Source organism: Amblyomma americanum, chromosome 2, assembly GCF_052857255.1.
Source record: "Amblyomma americanum isolate KBUSLIRL-KWMA chromosome 2, ASM5285725v1, whole genome shotgun sequence".
NCBI lineage: Eukaryota > Metazoa > Arthropoda > Arachnida > Ixodida > Ixodidae > Amblyomma > Amblyomma americanum.
In genome coordinates, this window is record NC_135498.1 from 34,811,323 (window position 1) to 34,819,956 (window position 8,634).

Below are 8,634 nucleotides of genomic sequence, written 5' to 3' on the forward strand. Positions count from 1 at the left end.
GTTAGAAGTTCTCTATGCCAGTGAATTTCAACCGCGCAAACTTTGAGCAAACTTTGTAAACTGAGCTGCTTTAAGAGAACAGGAAGTTTCGCAAAACATTTACTGAAAAGGGGGGTGGGAGGGATATACTGAAATGTCAAACGCTCAGTGTTCCCACACGTGTTCAGTGTAGTGTTCTTAAAACTAGATCGTGAACGTAAGGCTGACCCGCCGCGGTGGCTCAGTGGTTAGGGCGCTCGACTACTGATCCGGAGTTCCCGGGTTCGAACCCGACCGCGGCGGCTGCGTTTTTATGGAGGCAAAACGCTAAGGCACCCGTGTGCTGTGCGATGTCAGTGCACGTTAAAGATCCCCAGGTGGTCGAAATTATTCCGGAGCCCTCCACTACGGCACCTCTTCTTCCTTTCTTCTTTCACTCCCTCCTTTATTTCTTCCCTTACGGCGCGGTTCAGGTGTCCAACGATATATGAGACAGATACTGCGCCATTTCCTTTCCCCAAAGAACCAATTAATTAATTAACGTAAGGCTGCGGATGGTGACGTCGCAGATTTGCGCGTGCTTCGAGATTCAGAGTGCCAATTGCACTCAGGGGCAAGAAAAATTCATAGGGACACCTAACTCCGTTATGCGTTAGCAGTGTGAGACCATCGTAGGCTGTTGGTTGATGCAATTGCCGGAAGTGACCTCACTTCCGGTCAGGTGACGTCAATTCCCTCCAGCTAAAGAGAATGCTCCGGACCGGTGACATCGCGTATGGGCGAATTTTATGACCGATAACACATTTCGTACCAGTGATGCTCCTAATGCTATCGCAGTAATAAAAAACGGAAAAAGAGAGATCCCATGCTTAGTTTCCAGATGTACAGTCTCGGCCAAAAATCTTAAGGCCAAAGCCTTATCACTCCAGCCGCATAACAGAGCTATTGCAGCACTATTAAAGACCGATTAATCCATGAAATGCTAGGAGAAGGTTTCTTCTGGAGGTATAGCGAAGCTTCCTGCTTTACTTGTGTTTTGAGTGATCTGCTACACGGAACATTCCAGGAACATTAATTTCGCTGCAGCTGAACGCTGTGGCCTTAAGACTTTTGACCAAGACTGTACCTTTTTCCTCTATGTTGCAATGCGTTATTGATTAGTCGGAGAGGCAGGGGCTTAACTGATTCCGAATCTTTAGCATCTTAGATGTTCACCAGACGTCCCCATAATAATCTTACTACATAGCGAACTACAATAGTGAAACTAAAGTTCTGTCTCGAATTTAAATGCACTGTACAGCGTTCGTATAAAGGAAGCCAACAGTAACCGAAACGTGGCTTACAGTATAAGTAGTGTACAGTCGTTGTGAAAAATATCCAACCCAGGGGGTTTGCTTCCAAGCCGTGAAGCGAGCTCTTAAGCACATTTGACGGCCCTAAGCTTGGGAGGGTTGAGGACGCAAGTTCCTCCCGCCTTCGTGAGATGAGGCTCCCTGACTATGAAGAGGAGCCACGCTGCAGAGCTCAGAAGCAGACCATATGGGCTGTGTACTTTTGACAAAGACTGTACATACGCGTTGTCTACAGTGACGTTTGTCGAAATGCAGGGCAAATTTCATGAAAATAATTACAACGACATTCACGCGAGTGAACATTCCAACTCGCGACTTCAGCAGGCAGCTGCGGATTTATAGAGGATGTCTGATCGACCGCTCAAGCGAGAAGCTTTATACGGAGAACACCGCTTTAGGCCCCCATTTTTTCGACGAAAGAAGGTCAGGAAACGTGTTGTGCATATAGAGACGTCCCCTCAAAGATTGTAGATCCGGGCATGCTCTCCCCTGAATGATTCCCGCGCCGCCAGAGAAGCTTCGTGGTTTTCGACCCAAATTCTGACTGGCCCTTCCAGGGCGAAGAACACGTGCCTCACTTTCGTCTGGTCATCCCAACTGTTGAATACGGCGACACGCTCAAATTGGTCCAGCCATTCTTCAGGTTCCTCGCCCAGTGAACCGCTAAACGTGGGTGGCAGTCGGGGCTGGTGCAAAATGATGGAGGCTGGTGCCGTAGCCATGGTTGACGTCGGCGCTGAGGAGTCCTACTTTATTCGCGTGTTGTCCTGTAGTTGTCCGTATTCAGGTGAACGCCTCTGGAGGCGACGGCTGCTTCGCTGTTCGCCTTCGGTTGAGACGGCTTCTGTGGCTTTCTTGCGGTCTTCTTCGGGACGGCCCGGGCTGCTTTGGCGGCTCCAAGGGGGTGAAGGCGACAAGGGCATCCTTTAGCACCTCCTCCAGATGTCACGTAGTGGTCACGGCAGTCTGGCGAACAGGAAGACAGCGAAAAGGTTTCCAAACAAAACTGTTTATGAGATGGACCCGGGCTAACAAAGAACTGAATGACTCGGCGGCGGCGAAAGCAACAAGCGTGCTCGGCGGTCGTCGAACAGAATGCCCGCAGTTCTTCGCCACGCTCTAAGGCTGGCAAGGAACCTTCGAGATAAGGAAGCAAAAGCAACTACAGCAATATGGAAAAATGTGGAAGCAGTTGCGCGCGGCCACAATCAATCGAGATAAGTGGTCTCGCATCTCGCGTCACAAACAAAATGATACAGCGGCCGCTTTCAGCGTGAACGGACAAACATTACGAAGATACGTGGCAATATCTTTAAAAATGTTTCGTTTTAGTAAAAGAACAGTGTCTTGGGCATCAGGGCGCCGTAATCGATCGCCACTAGGTAGAATGCAATTTTCCATCAGTATAACTGAACAAGGTTACGCCCTTTCTCTGGCCACCTGCATCAATGCTTTATCGCTAACGACGACGAGGAAGACCTTTGTGTGCCGTGGTCCTCTTCTTCCTCACGGCGTCCCGTGCCACCGAGGCAGTGCGCGCTTCGCGTGTCACAGGAGGCGCGCGCACGCGGTCGCTCGGTCATCGTTCGAAGACAGCCGCCATGGCGACAGCGAACATTGCGGCCGTGCTGATCATCATCCTGTACTACTTCGCCGTCATGTTCGTGGGCGTCTGGGGCGGCCGCAGGGTGCACATCCCCGACTACCAGTCGACGATCGGCCCCCGGGGCCTGTACGACCCGAGGGGCAGGCGGACGACCACGATGGACGACGAGGACTTCATGCTCAGGCTGTTCGTCGCCAGGAGGAGCGTCCCTCTGTTCATGGGGATCGGCTCCATGACCGGTGAGCGCTGCCGCCGACGAACGGGGGTTACATGATGCGATGGGCTATGGGGAACCTGCGCTGCCAAGGTGGCACTGCAATATTGTTCCATTCGGTGACTCAAAACTGCTTTTGTCAGCCGCTTGGGCCGTTGCAAACGCGAGAACACATTTTGCGCGATTAGATACCCGCGTTCGGCTGACAGCACTCATTGCCTAGCTTCTCTCGGCGTAGCCCAGATAGCTGACGCACGGCACGTGCGCCTGCGACAGTGCGCGGAGGCTCACGCCAATAAGCGGAAAAGTACTAAGAGTACTACCCAAAACTGCTTGCTCTTCTCCCTAGGCAGTGTGTTATGGCGCTGCAATCGGCACCGCAAACTTCAGCGCAAGTTCCCCATACGAAGGATACGTATACTGTCCATGGTTGAATGGGAAGTGGCTACCCCGCCGCCAGCCGGCAGAATAGATGTCGGGTTAGGATGTCGGCAGTGTTGGTTGATTGGCTCGCTGTAGTCCCGTGACGGGCACAGCCACTCCCTCTAAATAGATTTTTTTTTGTTTTTATGAACGAAAAAACAGGACAAATCAATATTTGTTTCCCCCGAGAGTGGGACGACTAGGTATCATTCTGAGACTATTTGGATTAAATTTGATTGTCAGCTGCCCGCAGCTTTTTGTAGAGATTATTCTGCCAGCCAAAAAGCTGGAAAAATGAAACGCCGGCATTGTAGTTTAATTGGCTGCGTGCCGTGAAGTGACCTGGATCAGCCAATGGTGTCAAAACTGCCGGCAAAGACACCTGCGGGCTATTTTTCCGGATGCCGGCACAGTAGTCTCGTCCTAACATCTACAGTGCCTGTGCAAGCGCTCTGCTTGTTGCAGCTTGAGGACTCATACGAGACAATCTTCAACTTGCAAAGCTATTTGGGTATTTTCACCCCAGAGTTTTTAAAACGACACCTTCTGAATTTCTGCAGCTAATGGAGGTGGCCACGAAGGAAGTGTCTCCTTCGGTTTTTCTTAAAACAAGGAGGCCAAATGACAGTCCCTAATTATTGTGGTTCTTTTTCGCTCGTTCTCAGCGACTTGGGTTGGAGGCGGCTACCTGAGTGGTACTGCCGAGGCTGTCTACAAGTACGGCATCGTCAACTGCCACGCTCCGATCGGCTACGCCATGAGCCTGTTTCTGGGTGAGTGGACACGGCACACGCTCCGCCCATTTTGCAGGGACCCCTTCCGAAAGCTGTATTTGAAGTACTCTGTCGAGAGCGCTCGCTCCTTTGCACACACGCCCCTTGTGGCTCAGATGGCTCAGTGGTCCCAGCATTTGGCCGATTTGTCCGAGGACGAGGGTTCGAATACCGGCCGCAGCGACCACGTTTCGATGGAAGGGAAATGCAAATGTTGGCCGTGTGCTGTGCGATGTCAGTGCATGTTAAATAATCTTTCTTAGTCAAATTAATCCGGAGCACAAAGTAGAGGCGCCTCTTTTTCTCTCCTGCTTCTTTCAATCTCTCCTCTCCCCTTCCCTCAGGGCGGGCTTGAGGTATCCACCACGAATTGACAGTTACTGCGTCTTTCCCTCAAAACCCCCTAATTTGGACAGGAGGTTAACGCTTGTTTTTCGTTTACGACATATACCACGCCCACGCTGTTCGAACTTCCAAAATACAGCTCTATATAGTTATAAATGAAGATGTAGACGGAGCACCAGTTAGGTGCGGTTAGGTAGAAGGTTAATGGCGGACGTATCCCGTGTTATAAATGAAGATGTATACGGATCACCAGTTAGGTGCGGTTAGGTAGAAGGTTAATGGCGGACGTATCCCGTGTTGCTCCGTAACTGCACCGGACGCGCTGAGACGAGAAAATATTCGGAGACACAAGACTTTCATCGTCAGCAATCAGTGTTTCGGGGCCTTTAACGCATAACAGCACATATGCCGAATAGCGGAGAAAGAACAAGGCGACAACGGGCCGGGCATTTTTCTCACGTGCCGGTGGCGACGGCGCTACATGCGGACTTATTGTCATAGTTTGGAAAGTCAGCAGCTCCCGTTGACATCTATACATGGGCGAGAATGGTGCACATGACCGGTGGCGCATGATTGGCACCGCAGTGTCATCGGCACGTTTGACTGCAGCGACGGCGGCCGCACTTGCTCGCGCAGGTGGCACCTTCTTCGCGTCAAAGATGCGGATGACCAAGTCGCTCACCATGCTGGACCCGTTCCAGGCGCACTATGGCCGCTGGATGGGGCTCGTGCTCTGCGTGCCGGCGGTCCTGGCGGAGCTGTTCTGGACTGCCGCCATTATGGCGGCTCTGGGCAAGTGCTTCGCTCGGGCAGCTTCGATCATGCGGGCATGAGCGCAAAAAACGCGTACGCCATGCACTGAAAGCAACGCAGCGTGTGTCGGCATCAGCGCCACTCGACGGAAACAAGGCACACTGCCGGTCGCATAGCGCAGCTGCACGTTGAGTGGAAGTTGGTGCTGGGTGCTTGAGGGCAATGTGGGGGTATATGCGAAAAGTTCGAAGTTCGTGGTATTCACTGTTGGCTCGTGTAAGATGATAAAGGCGGAGCGTATTCCATAACAGCGTGAGGCCCTGTATAGGCCCTGGTAGGTGAAGAGCCGCAGTCAGAAATCCCATGGAAGGCGATGTTGAAGAAATCTAATTTCAATGCATTTAAGGCGTATATTGCTTCAGGTTTATTGGTGCAGTGTTTAATTGGCGAAAGATAAGCCGCCGCGGTGGCTGAGTGGTTACGGCGCTCGGCAGCCGGCCCGAAAGACGCGGGTTCGATCCCGGTCGCGGCGGTCGAATTTCGATGGAGGCGAAATTCTAGAGGCCCGTGTACTGTGCGATGTCAGTGCACGTTAAAGAACCCCAGGTGGTCGAAATTCCCGGAGCCCTTCACTACGGCGTCTCTCATAGTCTGAGTCGTTTTGGGACGTTAAACCCCCATAAACCAAACCAAACCAATTGGCGAAATCGCAATTATGCCGCATATATCTATTCCAAGATGCGTGGAAAGAATGGGATGAAGTATTGCCTTCCGTAAACTTTTGTCTGCTGTTGTACAAATGACATCCGAGATTCGCGCATGGGAAGAGAAGACTACTGGCGCAAAGAAAGAAAAACAAGCTGTAAACCGGGGGAGGTTAGCAGAGCTGTGGGGAAGAGAGAACACTCGCAAAGTGATGGCAGCGGCAGATTGGCATAGCTGTCACATCTTTTGAACGAACTCCGTCGCCCTCCTTGATAAACCTCTTATCGTCATCGTCCTGTTGTCCCTGCAGCGGAACCCAGCGTCAGCAATGCCGTGTGTAACGTTTACGGCGTGGCAACACTTAGCTCCCACCAGTCCTAAATGAAGTTTGAGCATTCGGTTAATGATTACTCCATAATTGCGCGTGACAATTCAGCTCACTTTTTCCCGCTCTCTTGTTTTAGTAGACAAGTTTAGTAGAGAAATAACCAATAAATTTGTCTTGTGCAACTGATTGTTCCAGTTCAGATGGAGGGACCTGAAAGTCATTAGGAGCAAACATACGTTCGAACTCCCATATTGGTAACGACACGGAACTGCTCGTTTGTGACACCCGAATTGTCTTGCTTTCTTCGCCTTTGGCGCACGTCGAGGAACAGTTGTTCTCATTTCATTTTATTTCCTTAAGGACCCGATGACGTGTGTTACGTAAGGGGTGGGAACAAACATTGGGATGAGCAAGTGTAATACAACGAAAGGGGATTTGCAACATTTTCGGCGTAAGCGGATGAGGACGCGGTGGCAGCGATGTCATTGGATAGGTCGTTCCAGTCTGCAGCAGCACGGTAAAAAAAAATTCTGGTGGTTTAGCTCTGATTAACCCTGGTCCAACGCGAGAAGCTGCATCTCCCTGGCGAGTGACTGACGGTTTCTATAGATATCCATACTGACACGCACGCAGTAGTAGGCCTTTTTTTTTACTTGTTAAACATCTTGCTTTCTTCGAAACGACATAAACTTCGCGACCATGGCTTCGCGGCATGCGACTACGGCAGGATGTTCCTCTTCCTCCATCGCCTCAGGTGTCTGACAGTGAGCGCGCCCACACGCGCTTACAGTATACCCCTCGACTTCTTGCTCCTCTTTTATATGAGGTCAGCTGCAGCAACGACACCAGCGGCTATTGCGCCAACTATCTCGACTATGACCGTTAACCTTGACTGTTGGCCTTGACCTTAAGAACCACCTTGGTGTCGAACCTGACTACCACCAGTTCTGCTCATGGTTTGACCTCTAGCTACATTCAAAGTCAACCTTGCTGCCTCGCTGATGACTCGAAAAGCTGGCGTAGTGAAGCTTTGCGCTTCGAAAAATGAAGCGGCAAAGGTAACAGTGCGGTATGGACAATGTAGGGTGCGCAGCCAAGCAAACTATGGAAAAACCTGCGAAATAAGCAAAGGCTGGCAGTACGGCGACGGAGTGAAAGGTCTAATAGACCGTATTCTGCTTTCAGTGATGACACGCTGACGCCGTATGAATATGAAGAGTGAATCAGTCTGGATGCTCTGTTTTGTAGTGATTCAAGTGCATTTATGATGTAGGCGTGATGCTGGTTCCAAATGGGCGATGCATATTCTAACTTTGATCTTACAAAAAGATTTATAAGCTAATAGTTTTACGTTTTGAGGGGCATGGCGGAGATGGCGGCATGAAAATCTAAGCGTTTTATTAGCAGATGCAATGATATTAGTAATGTGCGTGGTCCAGGACAAGTCACTACACAGGGTGACAGCTGAATACTTATACGACAACACGCACTGCAAAGGGACATTACGTATTGCGTAGAGAAAATCAAGTGGGTTACGGCGGCGGTAAAAGGACAGGCGTGTACTTTTATGAGGGTTAAGCTGCATTAACCAGTCTTCACACCATTCCTGAATGCGGTTGAGGTCGTCTCATTTATACCGCGCGCTCGTTTGAACACATTTAGAAAGCTCACGACAACAGTTCATACAACACTGGTCACCCTATTAATGCGAAAGCATTACTAGGCTATGCTGACGGGATCGTGTCCACAAAACATGTCATCAAAACGTGTCCTTAGCAGTTGTAACTCAGAAGAGATAGTGCCAAACGAATGGTTTCGATCGATAGAGGACAAAGTGAGGTTGATGTCGCAGAAAGAATTTTCAAAATCGGATTAGTAGTTAGTTAATTAGGGCCAAACATGTCCAAAAAGTTGGCGGGGCCGGAGCAAAAGTGGCGCCAAATCTGAAACCGCCGGAAGTGGGCGGAGTCAAAGCGTGGCGCCAAATTTGAGAAACCGGAAGTGTGGCTGAAGCCAAGCGTGGCGCCAAACTTGAAAACGAAGCGTTGTGCCAAGTTTAAAGACTCAAAATGGGCAATTGTGACAACTGGGAAATTGGATGAATTGACATCAATTCTTTCAATCAAAGAGAGGCGACGAGCGAAGCAAAGAGAGGT

At 50.4% G+C, this 8,634-nt stretch overlaps 1 pseudogene; it reads left to right on the forward strand.

Annotated features, from left to right (window-relative positions):
- Positions 1-2,932: 2,932 nt before the first annotated feature.
- On the forward strand, positions 2,933-5,525 carry LOC144119611 (high-affinity choline transporter 1 pseudogene; annotated as a pseudogene).
- The last annotated feature ends 3,109 nt before the right edge of the window (positions 5,526-8,634 follow it).